This window comes from Elephas maximus, chromosome 4 (genome assembly GCF_024166365.1).
Source record: "Elephas maximus indicus isolate mEleMax1 chromosome 4, mEleMax1 primary haplotype, whole genome shotgun sequence".
In the NCBI taxonomy this organism is placed as follows: domain Eukaryota; kingdom Metazoa; phylum Chordata; class Mammalia; order Proboscidea; family Elephantidae; genus Elephas; species Elephas maximus.
Genome location: NC_064822.1, coordinates 48,345,896 through 48,368,566, shown reverse-complemented (window position 1 = coordinate 48,368,566; position 22,671 = coordinate 48,345,896).

The following is a 22,671-nucleotide window of genomic DNA, read 5'->3' as shown; positions in this document are numbered from 1 at the left end:
ATATATATATATATAGGCTTATACAAAAGCACCTACGCTTTTAGAGATATTGAGACCAGCACTGTCGAATAGAAATACAATTTGAGTAATGTATGTAATTTAAAATTTTGAACAGTCACATTTAAAAAAGTAAAATGAAACAGGTGAAATTAATTATAATAATACACTTAAAATATTCAAAACATTATCATATCAGTATGTAATAGTATAAAAATTATTGAGATATTTTATATTATTTTTTCTTATGTCTTTGAAATGTGATATGTATTTTATACTTATGTCACTGCTGTTATTAGGTGCCCTTGAATTGGTTCTGACTCAGAGAGACCCCATGCACAACAGAAGGAATCACTGCCCAGTCCTATGCCATCCTCGCAATTGTTGCTATGCTTGAGCCCATTGTTGCAGCCGCTGTGTCAATCCATCTTGTTGAGGGTCTTCCTCTTTTTCGCTGACCCTCTATTTTACAAGCATAATGTCTTTCTCCAGGGACTGATCCCTCCTGACAACATGTCCAAATTATGTGAGATAAAGTCTCACCATCCTTGCTTCTAAGAAGCATTCTGGTTGTACTTCAAAAACAGATTTGTTTATTCTTTTGGCAGTCCATGATATATTCAATATTCTTCACCAACACAATTCAAAGGTGTCAGTTCTTCGGTCTTTCTTATTCATTGTCCAACTTTTTCATGCATATGAAGTGATCGAAAACACCATGGCTTGGGTCAGGCACACCTTAGTCCTCAAAGTGACATCTTTGCTTTTCGACGCTTTAAAGAGGTCTTTTACAGCAGATTTGACTAATGCAATGCATCTTTTGATTTCTTGACAGCTGCTTCCGTGGGTGTTGATTATAGATCCAAGTAAAATGAAATCCTTGAAGACTTCAGTCTTTCTCCGTTTATCATGATGTTGCTTATTGATCCAGTTGTGAGAATTTTTGTTTTCTTTATGTTGAGGTGTAATCCATACTGAAGGCTGTGGTCTTTGATCTTTATCAGTAACTGCTTCAAGTTCTCTTCACTTTCAGCAAGCAAGGTTGTGTCATCTGTATAATGCAGGTTATTAATGGGTCTTCCTACAATCCTGATGCCAAGTTCTTCTTCATGTTGTACAGTTTCTTGGATTATTTACTCAGCATGCAGATTGAATAGGTATGGTGAAAGGATACAACCCTGACATACACCTTTCCTGACTTTAAACCATGCAGTATCCTCTCATCCTTTTTGAACGACAGCCTCTTGATCCAGGTACAGATTCCTCATAAGCATAATTAAGTGTTCTGGTATTCTCATTCTCTACAATATTATGCATAATTTGTTATGATCCACACAGTCGAATGCCTTGCATGGTCATTAAAACACAGGTGAACATCTTTCTGGTATTCTCGGCTTTCAACCAGGAGCCATCTGACATCAGCAATGATATCCCTCATTCCAGGTCCTCGTCTAAATCTGGCTTGAATTTTTGGCAGTTCACTGTCAATATACTGCTACAGCCACTTTTGGATGATCCCCAGCAAAATTGTGCAGGCATGTGATGTTAATGACATTGTTTGATAATTTCCACACTCGGTTGGATCATCTTGGGAATAGACATAAATATGAATCTCTTCTAGTCAGTTGGCCAGGTAACTGTCTTCGAAATTTCTTGGCATAGACCAGTGAGCACTTCCAGTGCTGCATCTATTTCTTGAAAAATCTCAGTTGGTATTCCATCAATTCCTGGAGCCTTGTCTTTCTCCCAGTGCCTTCAGTGCAGCTTGAAGTTCTTCCTTCAGCACCATCGGTTCCTGATCATATGTTACCTCCTGAAATGGTTGAACATTGACCAATTCTTTTGACATACATTTAGGTCTTTTTCTTCCTCTGCTGTCTTTTTGATGACATCTTGCTTTCTTCATGTATGTCCTTAATGTCATTCCACAGTTGGTCTGGTCTTTGGTCATTAATGTTCAACTCATCAAATCTATTCTTGAGATGGTCTCTAAATTCAGGTGGGTTATACTGAAGGTTGTATTTTGGCTCTTGTGGACTTGTTTTAATTTTCTTCAGTTTCAACTTGAACTTGCATACTAGTAATTTATGGTCTGATCTGCAATTGGCCCCTGGCCTTGTTCTGACTGATGATATTGAGCTTTTCTATCACCTATTTCCGCAGATGTAGTATAAGGTTATACTTGTAGCACATCTCATTTCAGTCTAATGATATTTCACGTGTTTAAGAACCACATGTTGCCCGTGGCTGCTCAACTGCACGGCAAGGCTTTAGACTCTTTCCTGTGAAAGCACCTGAAACTCCTTCATTACTTTTTAATGTGTTTAATTATTTTGTAAGCATTCATTCTCTCCCCAGTGAATTAATAGCAATAAAACATGATACTTCTCTTGTATAGAAGATTCATGAAGAATATTCACATGAATTATACGAGATGTGAAAACAAAACAAAACAAAAACCCCAAACCCACTGCTGTCTAGTTACCAACTCATAGCGACCCTATGGGACAGAATTGAACTGCCCCATGGGGTTTCCACGGAGCAGTTGGTGGATTCTAACTGCCAACCTTTTAGTTAGCAGCTGAGCTCTTAATTGCTGGGCCGCCAGGGTTCCAATATGAAATAACATTTTTTTTTTAATTCTCCTTTGAGCTATACAATTAGTAGGTGTTCAAGAAATACCTGATGAATAAATAAAGTAATACATTTCAGTAGAGTCCAGTATGCATTGACATAGATGAAAAGATCAAAACATGTAATGTTGACAACTAGAGAATATCTGGCCTGAATGGAGCTATAGAAAAGCACTTTTTCTTCTGCTCCCCTACAGAAGAGAATAACGGCTGTTACTTCTTTAGTGATTTACATTTTTCTTGCAGTTTTAATACATATCGGTTGAGAAGTTTAGACCTATATTCATTATCCTGTGTTCACAATTAAGGACACTAAATAAGTTTGAGTTAAAGTAACTTACTCAAGATTACACAACTGGTAAATAATGGAGACAAAACTGAGATCTAACTTTATATATACCCTCTGCCAATCCTTTTATGGTACTCACTCTGAAAATGAAGCAGACATATGAGAAATAGCACATCATGATTGTGTTTTTTTACAACATTTTATGTGCCTGGCAATTCTACAGTACATACAGAACTACTAATGTCTTGTTTCAAACTAGTAGAACTAAGACCTGTAGTGTTTGTTGTTGTTGTTGTTCCTTGTTTGTTTTTTCCTTCATATTAGTTTGAAACACACTGACAGGAAATAAAGTAATTCAACATTGACTTCTTTGCTCCAGTCAGCTAACAGCTTCTGCTAGAATTAAGCAAACAGCAATAAGAACAACACAGACGTACACACACACGCAGTAAGCAAAGACAATAGAATCTTCTATTTTAGCTTTATTTATTCATCTTAGCTAAAGAGCTGTTTTTGCTTAATTGGTATTCTGAAGTAAAAAATATGGACCTTTTGTTAATGTGATTGCTTCAGCCATTGTTTTCAGAAGCTCTGAAATTGTTACCCTGAATCTTCATTTCCACTTATTTCCGTGTCATAATTTTAGAGTTACTTACATTCTCTGATAATGTGGTATCGTTCACATATAAACATAAAAATCAGGCTGTCAGAACAGAAACTCTATTGTTGAAAAATTATATCCCAATAGAACAATTATAACATTGCTATGGAATAACCACATTTACTACTAAATTAGTCTTGCAACATTTTTAAAGTTTACTTGATAAGTAAATAGTATACATAATTGTAACACATACGCGTATGTTTAAATATACATTTTACCAGTGACATATTTGGGAACAAAATAAACTTTCAACTATTTGTTGTTGTCAAAAGTAGCCTCCTTATAATATTATGGTCATTTAAGCATGTAGATTTTAACATACAAGTTTTAGTAATTCATTGGTATTAGCTTCATTAAATTATCTTGAAAAAAGGAAGGACGTAAGTTAACAGTATTTACAGTTTATGAGTATCTGTGTTGTCTAATTTCTGCTATGGTTGGGTGCAAAATTTTACATGAGTTACTTCCTCTTAGATCTAAAAATAGAGAGGGAATTAGAAGTAACTTCCCCAGCGTCACATAATTTATCTATAGAGAAACAGGTAATACAGTACCAATATAACATACTGAATTTTTGTGGAATATTTCCAACAACGATCTTTACATTGGTTAAATTTTCTTTCTTATTGATTTATTTATTTTGCTATAGTATCTTTAGCTAGAAAATGAATCAAAATAAAAATTTTGAGCTATGCATTAGAGTTATATTTAAAACAAGGATGCTATCACAACTTCTATAGGTAAGTAAACTTGATTGTGATTTTGCCATTAATCTGTAAGTTAAAGTATAAAAATTCTATTCTTTATCTTTTTATTCCCAGGATCCATGGTGGCACAATGTTTAAGTGCTTGACTGTTACCTAAAATGTTGATGATTTGAACCCACCAGTCACTGTGTAGCAGAAAGGTGTGGCAGTCTGCTCCCATAAAGATGACAGCCTTGGAAACCCTGTGGGGCAGTTCTACTCTGTCTTACAGGATCACTAAGAGCTGGAATTGACTTGATGGTGGTGGTTTTTTTAATTCCCAATTCTGTAATGACAATGGGTCATAGAACTAAGGCAGCTCTGTTTACTGGGGTGCACACAGCTACTGATAACACTCCAAACCAGCAAGATGATTGTGCCGAGATAACTCTACTGTGTGCATATGGGTATCATTCTTGTTCTATAGACATTATAATGACAGCTGGATGCTCTTTATTCTGTTGGTTCTGAAGGAACTAAATCACACGTTCTATGTCAAAGGGGAAAGGTCAAGTCACCCACTGGGTGAATCAACAAAATCCTAGAAAGAAGAGCACCTCTCACCTTAGAAAACAGGTATATGGGAATTGTCCTTATAGTACTGACATAAGAATGAATGCCGTCGTTCATAATTCTTTCATTCCACAAGAATTTATTGAAATGTAGTATGCCATAGAGGGGCTCATACTTGAGACTGAACCTTAAAAAAGAAGCTGTTCTTGCAGCCAGCGTGGTGTTTATGGTTTTAATCAGAGCAGAAAAACTCACAGAGAGGGCAAATTGAAGGGAAATGGTTTCTGAGCCATGTGGTCCTTCCCCTTCGAAGTCTACTGTCTCCTTTTCATGCTAAACTCTTAGTGGCTTTTTTGACATTGCTGTTTTTGCTCTTATTTAGAAAAAGAAGTTGTTTATCTTACAGAAACAAATGGAGAAACAGAGGTAGTCTGGTATCCCTTCCAAAAGAATACAATATACTCCAAAATATCCTTAAGAATAAGTATATTCATACTATGCATGATATGATCCTCCAGAAAATTAAGTTTCATTAAAAAAAAAACTATATGCAGGTGTTATGGATTGAATTGTGTCTCCCCAAAATGTATGTCAACTTGGCTAGGCCATGATTCCCAATATTGATTGTCCTTCCATCATTTCATCACCTGATGTGATTTTCCTATGTGTTGTAAATCCTACCTCTATAACATTAATGAAGCTGGATTAGAGGCAGTTATGTTAATAATGCAGGACTTAATTTATAAGATTAGGTTGTGTCTTAGTCATGTAGCACTGCTATAACAGAAATATCACAAGTGAATGTCTTTAGCAAAGAGAAGTTTATTCTCTCACAGCCGAGAAGGCTACAAGTTCAAATTCAGGGCATCAGCTCCAGGGGAGACTTTCTCTCCCTGTAGGCTTTCTCTTCCTGTAGACTCTGGAGGAAGATCCTTGTCATCAATCTTCCATGTGCCTAGGAGCTTCTCTGAACAGGAACTTCAGGTCCAAAAGAAGTACTCTGCTTCCAGCTCTGCTTTCTGGTGGCAAGAGGTTCCCATGTCTCTGCTTGCTTCTCTCTTTTATATCTCAAAAGAGATTGGCTTAAGACACTACCTGATCTTGTAGATCTCATCAATACATAACTGCCACAAATCCATCTCATTACATCATAGCAATAAGATTTACAACACATAAATCACATCAGAAGACAAAATGGTAGACAATCATACAATACTGAGAATCATGACCTAGCCAAGCTGACAGACATTTTTGGGGACTCAATTCAATCCATGACATTCCATCTTTTGGCTCCCCAAAATTCATGTCCTTGCACATATAAAACACATTCACCCCATCATATCATAGCAAAAGTTTTAAATTGGCCCTAAGTCCAAGATCCAAAAATTCTTCCTCATCTGTGAAATCTAGAATACAAGTTATCTACTTCCAAAATACAATGGTGGGACAGGCACAAGCTAGACATTTCCATCACAAATGGGAGAAACTGGAGGGAAAGAAGGGATCACAGGCCCCAAGCAAGTCACCAGAACACATTACATTAGCCCTCAAGTCTTGAAAATAATCCTCTGTTCTCTGAGATCACAATGGTCTTGCCCTCCATGCTATAGGTATTTGCCACACTGTTCAGATTCTGAGTGGAGGCCCCTCGGCCCTGGGCTTCAGCTCCACCATTCAGGCCCACTGGGACAACTCTACTCTCTTGGTTTTAGGCACAACATTCTCCTAGTCCATCTGAGTGGTGACTCCTCCCTTAGAAATGTCAGAGACCATGGCTCCACCCTTTGAAGCCCTAGAGGTCATGGCCATACCCTTTGAGAATGCAGCAAGCCCTGCTTCCTGTGTTTCTTGTCTCTTCAGCTTCTGCTTCCTGTTTTCTTGGCCTCTCAGTCCCTCAGACCTCAGGCCAGCATCTGCTTTGCTGGGGCAAATGTTTCAAAGCTCTGTAGCCCTACCAATAAGTGCCTGAAGGCACCCAACTCTGCCAGTAAACTTCAGCCAGAAGGAACTCAGCTCTCTTACTCTGTGGATTGGCAAGCCTAGCTCCATTGAGAAGTACCCGGAGGCACCCCACTCTGCCAGGAAGCCTCCTGTGCCAAGGCATTAAGCTCTCTGGCTCCAAGGTTCAGTGCCATCACTGTCTGGCACTGGTCTCCTGGTTCTGCTGCTGCAGTTCTCTGCTGGGGCCAGGCCTCTGCTGCTGTTTCTTACCATCTGTGCCTTCTCTAGTGTTAACAGTCCTCCTCACTTTCTTCTGAGTCCTCTATCCATCACAGTTTCAAAACCACTTCCACAATTTAGGTATCTGTTAGAGTAGCACCCCAGTCTCTCGGCACAAATTCTGTCTTAGTCATTTACTGCTGCTATAGCAGAAATAGTACAATTCAATCCATGACAAGTTGTATCTTGAGACAATCTCTTTTGAAATATAACAGAAAGAAGCAAGCAGAGAAACAGGCAGACCTCATACCACCAAGAAATCAGCACCAGAAACACAGCACATCCTTTGGACCCAGGGTTTCTGGGCTGAGAAGCTCCTAGACCAGGGGAAGATTGATGACAAGGATCCTCCCCCCAGATCTGACACAGAAAGTTTTCCCCTAGAGCTGGCACCCTGAATTTGGACGTCCAGCCTCCTAAACTTGGAGAGAATAAATTTTTCTTTGTGACAACCATCCACTTGTTGTTTTTCTGTTATAGCAGCACTAGGTAACTAACAGAGTGGATATTAAGCTTCCTGGAAAAAAATAATATTTAATCTTTGAAATTTTTAAGGAATGGAACAATTATGTCTTCTCTCTAACTTTCATCATTTCCTCTTGGACATATTTCTCATTACAGATACAGAGCAAAACTAGCTGATGGAGTTCTTTGATGTTGCCTTCCACGTCTACAGGGAGTTCCTTGAGGAAAAGCGTTTCTTTAAGACAATTTACCTATTCTGTGTATCTTTGTCATCTCCTGCCATAGATTTCACTTCTTAAATAGCCTCCCAAATGGGTTTATTTTTCTTCAGAGGTCAGCTTTCTGGAGGTAGCACATAAGTGATTTGGAGTGTTTCTCCCCTTACGTTTGTCCTTAAACTGCAGGATTTCCCTCCTTTGGCAAAAAGAAAATGGATCTAATGCTTGTGTAGAAATTTGAATTTTTTTCTTTCCTCTTGTATACATGTTTTAACTGTGAAGGAACTGAAGTCTCACGGTCAAATGTCAGCACTATTTCAGTGAATAACAGTGTTTAGCACAACTATTCCTAACAGTTTATTTCTTTGCCAACCCAGTAAAGCCTCAAAAAGACCTCTGGTAACTATGGCAACATAACCACACACTGCTTAATTTTAGACACTCTTTTTGTGTATTCCATTCCCCTCCATTTTGCAGAAAATCAGTAACTAATGGGACACAGCTGCTTTCACTTTGGTTTGCTTATTAAGCTAAATTCAAATTGTGTCTTGCTTTATTCATTTAATTAATAAGACATTGGTTTTGTACATATCAGTCCATTTTACTTAAGACACTAAGTTGTATGGAAACGATGCAAAAGAAATACTTTATCTGAGGACATGCAAAAAAAATTCAGACAGCATTTTTAATTATTTCATTAAAAATGATTTAGCAAATAAATTGTCTTTATACATAGTATAATATGTTGTCTTAACTAAAGGATGGTCATTAAGATCTAATTGGAAAATGGTACCAAAAATCTATTGAGAAAAGAGGTATTTTGACACATAATTATTGAGATCGGTTGTCTGACTCATTATAATAATCTGGTAAACAGAACTTATATTTCCTTATGTCATGGCAATAAATTAACTGAACAATATTGTGCTGATATAAAAAACAAACAATACAAAATAAAATAAAAAGCTTCTAAATTCAATATGAGGGATCAGTTGACACTAGGAACTAGCTCAGAGCATAACACCCACCGATTTAATGCACAGATTCAAGATTGGGAATTCTGAATACCCATTACTTTTGATTTAAAATAGAATTAACCAAGTATTGGTTATATGTGTTATATAATTAAAGATACTATATCTGATTCATATTTCAAACTCTGGCTAGAGCTCTGTACCAAGTAAAAATTCCATCTCCCTAATTATTCAATCATTCACTTATTTTTTCATTCATTTGCCCATTCACCTACTCACATACTTATTCAGCAGTTATCAGGCATGGAGCTAGATATTCCACATGGACATGAAAGAAAACATGACTTTTCTGTGTAGATACATAAAATAATTGAAATGTAGATTAATAGGTATAACAAAAAATACAAAGTATACCATGCAGATGGGCCATATTTTGGGAAAGACTTATGTAGCAAAGACGGAAAGAAATAAGCGACTTCATCTGGAGATGAAAGGGCAGATTAGGAAATGTATCTCAGAGGGTTTGATATTTAAACTGAAACTTGAAGCACAAGTAACTGTTCTTTGGTTGTACAGCAGACTCAAAGACACAGTGGCATAAAACATGCTCTGTGTGAGATTTTGCAAATTATGCCTTTTAGGTTGTCCTGTACTCCTATTAATATCAAAGAATGCTCTATTTTCTGGAAGTCTGGGAGGGGCTTTGGTCTGAAGAACTGTTCCAAGAATTGGTTGCACATCTGTTCAACAACCTAATTTAAAAAGGAAACTAATAATTATTACATATCCTGTACGTACCAGCACTACGCTATGCCTTTTTGATGTCTTATCTTATAAACATTCATTATTAGTCTCATTTGAATGCGAGGAAGTCGAGGTTTAAAAGGTTAGGGAAAGCGTGCAAGCTGTAAGGGGCAGAGACAGTGTTTAAATTCATGTCTGCCTGACTTTAAATCTAATGCTTTCTGAGGTGTCATTTCAATTCCACTATCCTAAAGATCAGAGCTTTTGGCACAAAGGGAGGACACTGGGTGAGAATAAGTCAAGTGTGATGAGCGTAAAGAAGAACAGACACACCTATATGACATCTCAGGCAAGAGGTCTCACTTTTATGACACTTTTAGTTAAGAGGTATATAACATGGCTATGAGGTGAAGACTTTTCTCTTTTTGATAAACTGTTTGCTAAACCTCAGCATTTTTTCACCTTGGAAAAATTAACAAGTTCATTATATTTGGCTTTTGCTATGGATTGTACCTTTTGAACACAGTTCCATTTATATTTGAAATGTTCTAGTAACCTTCTAGTAAAGACCACAGTCCCATAAAAAAAGCAAACAACCAAACCCCATGCTGTCCAATCGATTCCAACTCATAGCGACCCTATAGGACAGAGTAGAACTACCCCATAGAGTTTCCAAGGAGTGCTTGGTGGATTGGGTTTCCCGTAGTCCCATAAAAAAAAAATTTTTTTTTTCATACTGCCTATAAAAAAAACCCTTTGTGATCCAGTCAGTTCCTACTCACAGCGGCCTCCTATAGCATCCTATAATTGCCACTCTTACAGCATTTACTTAGCTTGTAAAGCCTATTTGTTTATCTGTCGTTCATACTAGAGGAAAGCATCTTGAAAGTTGGGGCCATGTCTCATTTACTGTTATGTCCAGAATGCCTAACAATATCTATCTCATAGAGAGTGTCCAATATGATTTTCTGAAGGAGTGAATGAATGCAGAGCTTAATTTTCCACTCCTTTATTGATTCATGCCATACTATTATTGATTCTATACTGTTACCCGTAAGTCCTCAATTTTTATTTCTGATAGTTGAATACCACAGTGACTGTTACAAGTAAAATGGAAAAAGAACAGGTAAAGTGTACAAATAAGTTTTTTTTTTTTTTTTTTTTAAGGGCAGAAAAAGGAAGTATATTGATTATTTAAGTGGTTTAGTGACCCCTTTTTCCTGTAAAGAATGAGTGTAACTTTTTCTAGTTATGGAAAATAAGGGGAAAAACAAATAAGTTGTTTTACAAACCACTCTGAATCTAGTATGGTAGGTTCAGTTACAAGCCAATAGAAAAGTACAGGCACTAGGCAGGCCATTATTTGGAGATTTGTGGTGTGCTGGTGAGACACAGATGTTATCACAGCCTGGCAATGAGTCCTCTATTGCAGGCCCCATTTGCACACCTGAAAGGCCAGCAGCTGGCTTGCATCTTTCAACAAGCAGGGGGACAGCAGCACAAGTTTGTGTTTTATGGCTAGGATGCTAGTTCCCAGAAGTGAGGTTGTTGTTGTTAGGTCTTATCAAGTTGGGTCTGACTCATAGTGACCCTATGTATGAGAGAAAGAAATATTGCCTGGTCCTGCACCATCTTCACAATCATTATTGTGCTTGAGCCCATTGTTGTAGCCACTGTGTCAATCCATCTTGTTGAGGGTCTTCCTCTTTTTCAGGGGCCCCTTACTCTACCAAACATGATGTGTTTCCCCAGGGACTGGTACCTCTTTATAATATGTCCTAAGTATGTGAGACTAAGTCTCACCATCCTTGCTTCTAATGAGCATTCTGGCTGTGCTTCTTCCAAGACTCATTTGTTCGTTCTTCTGGCAGTCCGTGGTACATTCAATATTCTTTGCCAACACCACAATTCAAAGGTATCAATTCTCCTTCCATCTTCCTTATTCATTGTCCAGCTTTCACATGCGTACAAGGCAATTGAAAACACCATGGCTCGGGTCAGGCGCACCTTAGTCCTTAAAGTGACATCTTTGCTTTTTAACACTTTAAAGAGGCCTTTTGTAACAGATTTGCCCAATGCAATGTGTCATTTCACTTCTTGAATGCTGTTTCCATGGGCATTGATTATGAATCCAAGTAAAATGAAATCCTTGACAATTACAATCTTTTCTTCTTTTATCATGATGTTGCTTATTGGTCCAGGTGTGAGGATTTTTGTTTTATTTATGTTGAGGCGTAATGCATATTAAAGGTTGTGGTCTTTGATCTTCATCAGTAAGCTCTCCAATTCCTCTTCTCTTCCAGCTAGCAATGTTATGTCATCTGCATATTGCAGGTTGTTAATGAGTCTTCCTCCAAACCTGATGCCTCGTTCTTCATATAGGCAGAAAGAATTGAGAACAACAAGAATGAATGCTGTTCCTAGAAGTATTAGGATAGTAAGTCACTTACTGAGATAGGCCCACAGACTTGAAGTAACAAGATAGGAACATAATTAAAAGAATTGAGGTACTGGTACAAATTTGGTCTCAGGTACAAGATAACCCAAAAAATCCCAGTGCCGTCGAGTTGATTCTCACTCATAGCGACCCTAGAGACCAATTTTCAAGTGTGATAAGCTCTGTACAGATTTACTATAAGCCCAATGATTCTATAACAGCACTGCATGGCAGTAGATAACTTCAGTATGTTGTTGTTGTTAGGTGCCGTCGAGTCGGTTCCGACTCATAGCAACCCTATCCATAACAGAACGAAACACTGCCAGGTCCTGCGCCATCCTTACAATCATTATGCTTGAGTTCATCGTTGCAGCCACTGTGTCAATCCACCGCGTTGAGGGTCTTCCTCTTTTCTGCTGACCCTGTACTCTGCCAAGTATGATGTCCTTTTCCAGGGACTGATGCCTCCTGACATGTCCAAAGTAAGACGCAGTCTCACCATGCTTCCTTTTAAGGAGCATTCCAGTTGTACTTCTTCCAAGACAGATCTGTTTATTCTTTTGGCAGTCCATGGTGTATTCAATATTCTTTGCCAACACCACAATTCAAAGGCGTCAATTCTTCTTCGGTCTTCCTTATTCATTGTCCAGCTTTCACATGCATATGATGTGATTGAAAATACCATGGCTTGGGTCAGGCGCACCTTAGTCTTCAAGGTGACATCTTTGCTCTTCAACACTTTAAAGAGGTCCCTTGCAGCAGATTTACCCAATGCAATGTGTCTTTTGATTTCTTGACTGCTGCTTCCATGGCTGTTGATTGTGGATGCAAGTAAAATGAAATCCTTGACAACTTCAATCTTTTTTCCGTTTATCATGATGTTACTCCTTGGTCCAATTTTGAGGATTTTTGTTTTCTTTATGTCGAGGTGTAATCCATACTGAAGGCTGTGGTCTTTGATCTTCATTAGTAAGTGCTTCAGGTCCTCTTCACTTTCAGCAAGCAAGGTTGTGTCATCTGCATAACACAGGTTATTAATGAGTCTTCCTCCAATCCTGATGCCCTGTTCTTCTTCATATAGTCTAGCTTCTCGTATTATTTGTTCAGCACACAGAGTAAATAGGTATGGTGAAAGAATACAACCCTGATGCACACCTTTCCTAACTTTAAACCAATCAGTATTGCCTTGTTCTGTCCCAACAACTGCCTCTTGAGCTATGTAAAGGTTCCTCATGAGCACAATTAAGTGTTCTGGAATTCCCATTCTTAGCAGTGTTATCCATAGTTTGTTATGATCCACACAGTCAAATGCCTTTGCAAAGTCAATAAAACACAGGTAAACATCCTTCTGGTATTCTCTGCTTTCACCCAGGATCCATCTGACGTCAGCAATGATATCTCTAGTTCCACATCCTCTTCTGAAACCGGCCTGAATTTCTGGCAGTTCCCCATTGATATACTGCTGCAGCCGTTTTTGAATGATCTTCAGAAAAATTATGCTTGTGTGTGATATTAATGATATTGTTCTGTAATTTCCACATTCAGTTGGATCACCTTTCTTGAGAATAGCCATAAATATGGATCTCTTCCAGTCAGTTGGCCAGGAAGCTGTCTTCCATATCTCTTGGCATAGACAAGCAAGCACCTCCAGTGCTCCATCTCTTTGTTGAAACATCTCAATTGATATTCCATCAATTTCTGGAGCCTTGTTTTTTGCCAATGCCTTCAGAACAGCTTGGACTTCTTCCTTCAGTACCATCGCTTTCTGATCATATGCCACCTCTTGAAATGGTTGAAAATCGACTAATTCTTTTTGGTGTAATGACTCTGTGTATTCCTTCCATCTTCTTTTGATGCTTCCTGCGTCATTTAATATTTCACCCATGGAATCCTTTATTATTGCAACTCGAGGCTTCAATTTTTTCTTCATTTCTTTCAGCTTGAGAAACCCCGAGCTTGTTCTTCCCTTTTGGTTTTTCATCTCCAGCTCTTTGCACATGTCATTATAATACTTTACTTTGTCTTCTTGAAATGCCTTTTGAAATCTTCTGTTCAGTTCTTTCACTTCATCAATTCTTCCTTTTGCTTTAGCTGCTCAACACTCAACAGCAAGTTTCAGAGTCTCCTCTAACATCCATCTTGGTCTTTTCTTTCTTTCCGGTCTTTTCAGTGACCTCTTGCTTTCTTCATGGATGATGTCCTTGATGTCATTCCACAACTCGTCTGGTCTTCAGTCACTAGTGTTCAATGAGTCAAATCTGTTCTTTAGATGGTCTCTAAATTCAGGTGGGATATACTCAAGGTCATATTTTGGCTCTTGTGGACTTGCTCTGATTTTCTTCAGTTTCAGCTTGAACTCGCATATGAGCAATTGATGGTCTGTTCCACAGTCAGCCCCTGGACTTTTTCTGACTGATGATATTGAGCTTTTCCATTGTCTCTTTCCACAGATGTAGTCAATTGGATTTCTGTGTGTTCCATCTGGTAAGGTCCATGTGTACAGTCGCTGTTTATGTTGGTGAAAGAAGGTATTTGCAATGAAGAAGTTGTTGGTCTTCCAAATTCTATCATTCGATCTCCGGCATTGTTTCTATCACCAAGGCCATATTTTCCAACTACTGATCCTTCTTCTTTGTTTTCAACTTTTGCATTCCAATCACCAGTAATTATCAATGCATCTTGATTGCATGTTTGATCAATTTCAGACTGCAGCAGCTGATAAAAATCTTCTATTTCTTCATCTTTGGCCCTGGTGGTTGGTGCATAAATTTGAATAATAGTCATATTAACTGGTCTTCCTTGTAGGCTTGTGGATATTATCCTATCACTGACAGCGCTGTACTTCCGGAAAGATCTTGAAAAGTTCTGTTTGATGATGAATGCAACACCATTCCTGTTCAAGTTGTCATTCCCAGCGTAGTAGGCTATATGATTGTCTGATTCAAAATGGCCACTGCCAGTCCATTTCAGCTCACTAATGCCTAGGATATCAATTTTTATTGCGTTCCATTTCATTTTCGACAATTTCCAATTTTCCTAGATTCATACTTTGTACATTCCAGGTTCCGATTATTAATGGACTTTTGCAGCTGTTTCTTCTCATTTTGTGTTGTGCCACATCAGCAAATGAAGGTCCCGAAAGCTTTACTCCATCCATGTCATTAAGGTTAACTCTATTTGAGGAGGCAGCTCTTCCCCAGTCATCTTTTGAGTGCCTTCCAACCTGAGGGGTTCATCTTCCAGCACTATATTAGACAATGTTCCGCTGCTATTCGTAAGGTTTTCAGTAGTAGACTGCTGGGTCCTTCTTCCTAGTCTGTCTTAGTCTGGAAGGTCAGCTGAAACCTGTCCTCCATGGATGACCCTGCTGGTATCTGAATACCGGTGGCATAGCTTCCAGCATCACAGCAACACACAAGCCCCCACAGTACGACAAACTGACAGACACGTGGGGGAATGCACACGGGGGAAAAATATGCATATATTTTTATGGCTTCTGGTGGGGGCTTGAGTACTGCTATGACCTCCTCCTCAGCAGCCCGAGTAGTATAATTGGCAGGAAGCCAGTGATTCTGAGGTTCACTTACTTGGAACATTCTCCACCCCACGTAGTGTCCCTTGACAACTAAAATTCAGGACTGGTTTCGTGAAAGACCCAAAAGAAAAGGGGAGCTATATCTACTCATTTAAGCCTTTCATCTGATCCATATACTTTAAGTAATTGGTTGCTGGTTTAAGAGTAAATTAAGTGCTATATCTTTTACCATGCTGACGAGTTGTCATTCTCACTGATATTTGTTCCTTAGCTGGGCTTTACAATCTTTGTGTTTTTTTTTCTTTTTTTAAAATAATATTTCATTGTGTTTTTGGTGAAAGTTTACACAGCAAGTTAGGTTCCTCTTTGATTTTCTACACAAATTTATCGATGACATTAGTAACATTTTTCACATTGTATCAACACTCTCATCAATTGTGTTCTGGTTGTTCCATTTCCTGTACTGGTTTCCCTATCCCCTTATCTTCTCATCTTTGCTGTGAATTAAATGTTGACCTTCTGGACTTATATAGGAGTTAATTTTTTTAGTAGAGCACCAATCTAACAGGTAATACCCTTTATTTTGTGTGACAATCTGCTTTTCTGATAAGCGGCGATCTCAGGATAGTTTCGGTTCAAAAGTGTTAAACAGCGTCTCAGGGTGATAGTCTTAGAGAATCCTCTGATATCAGGTGGTTCAGTTAGGCTGGTCATTTTTAAGAATCTGAGTTTTGTTCTTCATTGTCCTCTCATTCTAACCAGGATAATCTATTGTGAGGTATATTATGCCAATTGACTGAGTTGTCCCATGAGACTATGGTTCTAAGCCTTCGAACCCAGAAAACTGATCTTGGAAGGTGTTTGGTTATGTCTGGTAGTATCTGTAGTTGTGCCTTCAGTGAATATATGTGTGTGCCCACACATATCTGTATTTACATGTACATGTAGAGGCTTCTACCTGTTCTCACATATGTGTATACCTGTACCTACACATATACCTACATAAGCCTATACCCATCCTTAGGTGATCCTAGACTCATTTTTTTGTACTTTGTTGGATTTGTTGCCCTCTTATATATGTAAAAGTTTTTGGTACAGGCATCCTTGTCTCATGAGTGCTTCTCAGTGGCATCATTTACTTTGGTCATGTTGTGCTGCCTACACCCCTACTCAGTGCCCCTTTTACCATTACCAAAAAATAACAAGCATTTACAATATAAAGCATGCTTCCCTCTCCCCCAACCTCCTCCTCCTGGTAACCACCACTGAATATTGGTCTCTTTATGTATGTCTGTGTTTATCTTCTTAAAAAAAAAGAATAATATAAAATTTGTCATTATGTGCCTGACTGACTAGCGTTATGCCCTCCAGGCCCATCCATGTTATAATATGTTTCCTTGACTCACCATTGTTCTTTACGGTTGCATAGTAGTCCGTTGTATGTATGTGCCACATTTTGCTTATCCATTCATCCGCTGATGGGCATTTCAGTTGTTTCCATGTTTTTGCTATTGTGAATAAAGCTACAATGAACATATGAAAAGAAAAAAAAGCTATTGCTGTCAAGTTAATTTTGACTCATAGTGACCCTATAAGACAGAATAAGTATTGCCCCGTAGAGTTCCAAGGATTGGAACTGGTGGATTTGAACTGCTGACCTTCCAGTTAGCAGCTGAGCTGCATATATTTGTATGTGTCACTACTTTTAGGTCTCTAGGGTATATCCCTACAAGTGGTACTGCTGGATCATAGGGTAGTTTTATTTCTAGTATTTTGAGGAAACACCATACTATTTTCCACAGTGGTTGTACCATTTTACAGTCCCACCAGCAATATATAAAAGTTCTAATCTCCCCACATCCTAGCCAACATTTGTTGTTACCAATTTTTGTTTTTGTTTTTAATCAGTACCATTTTAGTTAGAATGAGATGGTATTTCATCAGAGTTTTGTTTGCATCTCTTTAATAGCTAATGATCGTGAGCATCTCGTATGTCTTCTTTGGTGAAGGTTCTACACATTTCCTTAGCCCATTTTATAATTGGGTAGTTCTCTTTGTTCTTAAGTTGTTGAAGCTTTCTATAAACTGTAGAGGTTAGACCTTTATCTGATACGTCGTTTCCAAAGATATTTTCCCAGTCTGTAGTTCTTTTTTACACTTTTGATAGTCTTTTGATGAGTGTAAGTTTTTAATTTTTATAAGGTTCCATCTATACATTTTGTCTTCTTCTATCCACACATTTGTTGTTATGTTTGTTATCCTGTTTTGTCTTTTTAACAAAAGATTACGTCCCATTATTTCTCTGTGTTTGTTCCAGGAATTTTATAGTTTTAGGTTTAACATTTAGGTCTTTGATTCATTTTGAGTTTATTTTTGTGTATGGTGTGAGGTATGGGTCTTGTTTCATTTTTCTGCAAGTGGTATCCAGTTTTGCCACCACTACTTATTAAAGAGACTGTTTTTCCCCATTGAATGGACTTTGATTCCTTGTTGAAAATCAGCTGTCCATAGATGGCTGGACTTATTTCTGCATTCTCAGTTCTATTCCACTGGTCTTTGTGTCTATTGTTGAACCAATATCTGGCTGTCATGGTTATTGTGGAGTGTGAGGCCTCCTGCTTTGTTCCTTTTCTTCAATATAGCTTTGGCTATTCGAGGTTACTTTCCTTTCCATATGAAGTCAGTTATTCTTTTTCCATTTCAAAAAGAATGTTGTTGGGATTTCTATCAGAACTGTATTGTATCTGTATATTGATTTAGGTAGAATTGATATTTTCACTATAATTTGTCTTCCAATCCAAGAGCATGAGATATGTCTTTCTATTTTTGCTCTTGTAGTAGTGTTTTATAATTTTCATCATATAAGTCTTTTATGTCCCTGGTTAGGTTAATTCCTAGGTATTTTACAGTTTGGGGGACCATTGTAAATGGTATTGTTTTCTTGATTTCTTTTTCAGAGTACGGTTTGTTAGTGTAAAGAAATTCAGCTGATTTTTTGTGTGTTGATCATGTACCCTGAAACGTTGCTGAATTCTTCTATTAATTCCAGCAGTTTTTATTTATTTATTTATTGGTGATATCTTCAGGGTTTTCTATGTATAGGGTCATGTCATCTGCAACTAGAAATAGATTTACATCTACCTTTCTGATTTGTACACCTGTTACTTCTTTCTCTTGCTTTTTTGCTCTGGCTAGGACTTCCAGTACAATATTGCATAAGAGTGGTGATAAACGGCATCCTCGTCTCATTCCTTTTCCCAAAGGGAAAGTTCTCAGTTTTTCACCATCGATTGTAATACCGGGTGTTGGTTTTGCATATATGCCCTTGATTATGTTTTAAAATTTCCCTTCTATTCCTATTTCGCTGAGAGTTTTTATCAGGAAAGGGTGTTGTATTTTATCAAATGTCTTTTCTGCATCAATTGATGTTATCATATGGTTCTTTTCCTTTGTTTTATTTACGTGGTGATTACATTGATTCATTTTCTAATGTTGAAGCACCCTTGTAATCCTGGTGTGAATCTCACTTGATCACAGTGTATGACTTGTGATTTTTTTTTTTAATATGATGCTTAATTCTCTTGAGGAGAATTTTGTTTGAAAATTTTTGTATCTATATTTACGATGGATATGGGTTTGTAATTTTATTTTTTTTGGAGTGTCTTTGCCTGGAATAGGTATCAAGGTTATGCTGGCTTCATAGAAAGAGTTCGGCAGTGTTCCTTCCTCTTTTTTGTTTTTGAAAAGACTGAGTAGGGTTGGTGTCCACTCTTCTAATATTTGGTAGAATTCCCCAGTGTAACCATCTGGTCTTGGGCTTTTGTTGTTGTTGTTGGCAGTTTTAATAATGTCTTCAATCTCTTCTTTTGCAATGGGTCTGTTCAGATTTCATAATTGTGTCTGTGTTAGTTTAGGTAGATAGCATTTTTCTAGGAATTTATCCATTTCATCTAGTTTTTTTTTTTTAATAATTTTTATTGTGCTTTAAGTGAAAGTTTACAAATCAAGTCAGTCTCTCACACAAAAACGCATATACACCTTGCTACACACTACCAATTACTCTCTCCCTAATGACACAGCCTGCTCTCTCCTCCGCTGTCTCTTTTCGTGTCCTTTTTGCCAGCTTCTAACTCCCTCCACCCTCACATCTCCCCTCCAGGCAGGAGATGCCAACATAGTCTCAAGCGTCCATCTGATCCAAGAAGCTCACTCCTCACCAGCATCCCTCTCTAACCCATTGTCCAGTCCAATCCATGTCTGAAGAGTTGGCTTCGGGAATGGTTCCTGTCCTAGGGCAACAGAAATTCTGGGGGCCATGACCACCGGGATCCTTCCAATCTCAGTCAGACCATTAAGTCTGGTCTTATGAGAATTTGGAATCTGCGTCCCACTGCTTTTCTGCTCCCTCAGGGGTTCTCTGTTGTCTTCCCTGTCAGGGCAGTCATCCGTTGTAGCCAGGCACCATTTAGTTCTTCTGGTCTCAGGATGAAGTAGTTGCTGGTTCATGTGGCCCTTTCTGTCTCTTGGGCTCATAATCACCTTGTGTTCTTGGTGTTCTTCATTCTCCTTTGATCCAGGTGGGTTGAGACCAATTGATGAATCTTAGATGGCCACTTGCTAGCGTTTAAGACCTCAGACGCCACTCTTCAAAATAGGATGCAAAATGCTTTCTTAATAGATTTTATTATGCCAATTGACTTAGATGTCCCCTGAAACTATGGTCCCCAGACCCCTGCCCCTGCTACACTGGCCTTCGAAGCATTCAGTTTATTCAGGAAACTTCTTTGCCTTTGGTTTAGTCCAATTGTGCTGACCTGCCCTGTATTGTGTGCTGTCTTTCCCATCACCTAAAGTAGTTCTAATGTACTATCTAATTAGTGAATACCCCTCTCCCACCTTCCCTCACACCCCCCTCTCGTCACCACAAAAGAATGTTTTCTTCTCAGTTTGAACTATTTCTCAAGTTCTTAAAATAGTGGTCTTATACAATATTTGTCCTCTTGCCTCTGACTAATTTCACTCAGCATAATGCCTTCCAGGTTCCTCCATGTTATGAAATGTTTCACAGATTCCTCACGTTCTTTATTGATGCATAGTTACATTGTGTGAATATACCATAATTTATTTACCCATTCATCCATTGATGGGCACCTTGGTTGCTTCCATGTTTTTGCTATTGTAAACAGTGCTGCAATAAACATGGGTGTGCATATATCTGTTCGTGTAAAAGCTCTTATTTCTCTAGGATATATTCTGAGGAGTGGGATTGCTGGATCGTATGGTAGTTCTATTTCTAGCTTTTTAAGGAAGCGCCAAATCGATTTTCAAAGTGGTTGTACCATTTTACATTCCCACCCACAGTGTAGAAGTGTTCCAATCTCTCCACAGCCTCTCCAACATTTATTCTTTTGTGTTTTTTGGATTAATGCCGGCCTTGTTGGGGTGAGATGAAATCTCATTGTAGTTTTGATCTGCATTCCTCTAATGGCTAATGATCATGAACATTTCCTCATATATGTGTTAGCTACCTGAATGTCTTCTTTAGTGAAGTGTCTATTCATCTTTTGCTCATTTTTTAATTAGGTTCTTTGTCTTTTTGCAGTTGAGTTTTAGCATCATGTAGATTTTAGAGATCAGGCGCTGATCAGAAATGTCATAGCTAAAAACTTTTTCCCAGTCCGTAGGTAGTCTTTTTACTCTTTTGGTGAAGTCTTTGGATGAGCATAAGTGTATGATTTTTAGGAGCTCCCAGTTATCTAGTTTTTCTTCTAGATTCCCTATAATGTTTTGTATACTGTTTAGGCCATGTGTTAGGGCTCCTAACGTTGTCCCTATTTTTTCTTCCATGATCTTTATAGTTTTAGATTTTATATTTAGGTCTTTGATCCATTTTGAGTTAGTTTTTGTGCATGGAGTGAGGTATGGGTCTTGTTTCATTTTTTTACAGATGGATATCCAGTTATGCCAGCACCATTTGTTAAAAAGACTGTCTTTTCCCCATTTAACTGTTTTGGGGCCTTTGTCAAATATCAACTGCTCTTTTCATATGTGGATGGATTTATGTCTGGATTCTCAATTCTGTTCCATTGGTCCATGTATCTGTTGTTGTACCAATACCAGGCTGTTTCAAGTACTGTGGCAGTATAGTAGTTCTAAAATCAGGTAAAGTAAGGCCTCCCACTTTGTTCTTCTTTTTCAGTAATGCCTTATTTATCAGGGGCCTCTTTCCCTTCCATATGAAGTTGGTGATTTGTTTTTGCATCTCATTAAAGAATGTCATTGGGATTTGGATAGGAATTGCATGAAATGTATAGATCACTTTTGGTAGAATAGACATTTTTATAATTTAATGCAATAAGTCTTCCTATCCATGAGCAAGGTATGTTCTTCCACTTATGTAAGTCTCTTGGTTTCTAGCAGAAGTGTACTATAGTTTTTTTTTTTAATAACTTTTATTAAGCTTCAAGTGAATGTTTACAAATCCAATCAGTCTGTCACATATAAGTTTACATACATCTCACTCCCTACTCCCACTTACTCTCCCCCTCTTGAGTCAGCCCTTTCAGTCTCTCCTTTCTTGACAATTTTGCCTGCTTCCCTCTCTCTCTATCCTCCCATCCCCCCTCCAGACAAGAGTTGCCAACACAATCTCAAGTGTCCACCTGATATAATTAGCTCACTCTTCATCAGCGTCTCTCTCCCACCCGCTGACCAGTCCCTTTCATGTCTGATGAGTTGTCTTCGGGGATGGTTCCTGTCCTGTGTCAACAGGAGGTCTGGGGAGCATGGCCGCCGGGATTCCTCCAGTCTCAGTCAGACCATTTAGTTTGGTCTTTTTATGAGAATTTGGGGTCTGCATCCCACTGATCTCCCGCTCCCTCAGGGGTCCTCTGCTGTGCTCCCTGTCAGGGCAGTCATCGATTGTGGCCGGGCACCAACTACTTCTTCTGGTCTCAGGATGATGTAGGTCTCTGGTTCATGTGGCCCTTTCTGTCTCTTGGGCTCTTAGTTGTCGTGTGGCCTTGGTGTTCTTCATTTTCCTTTGCTCCAGGTGGGTTGAGACCAATTGCTGCATCGTAGATGGCCGCTTGTTAGCATTTAAGACCCCAGACGCCACATTTCAAAGTGGGATGCAGAATGATTTCATAATAGAATTATTTTGCCAATTGACTTAGAAGTCCCTGCAAACCATGTTCCCCAGACCCCCGCGCTTGCTCCGCTGAGCTTTGAAGCATT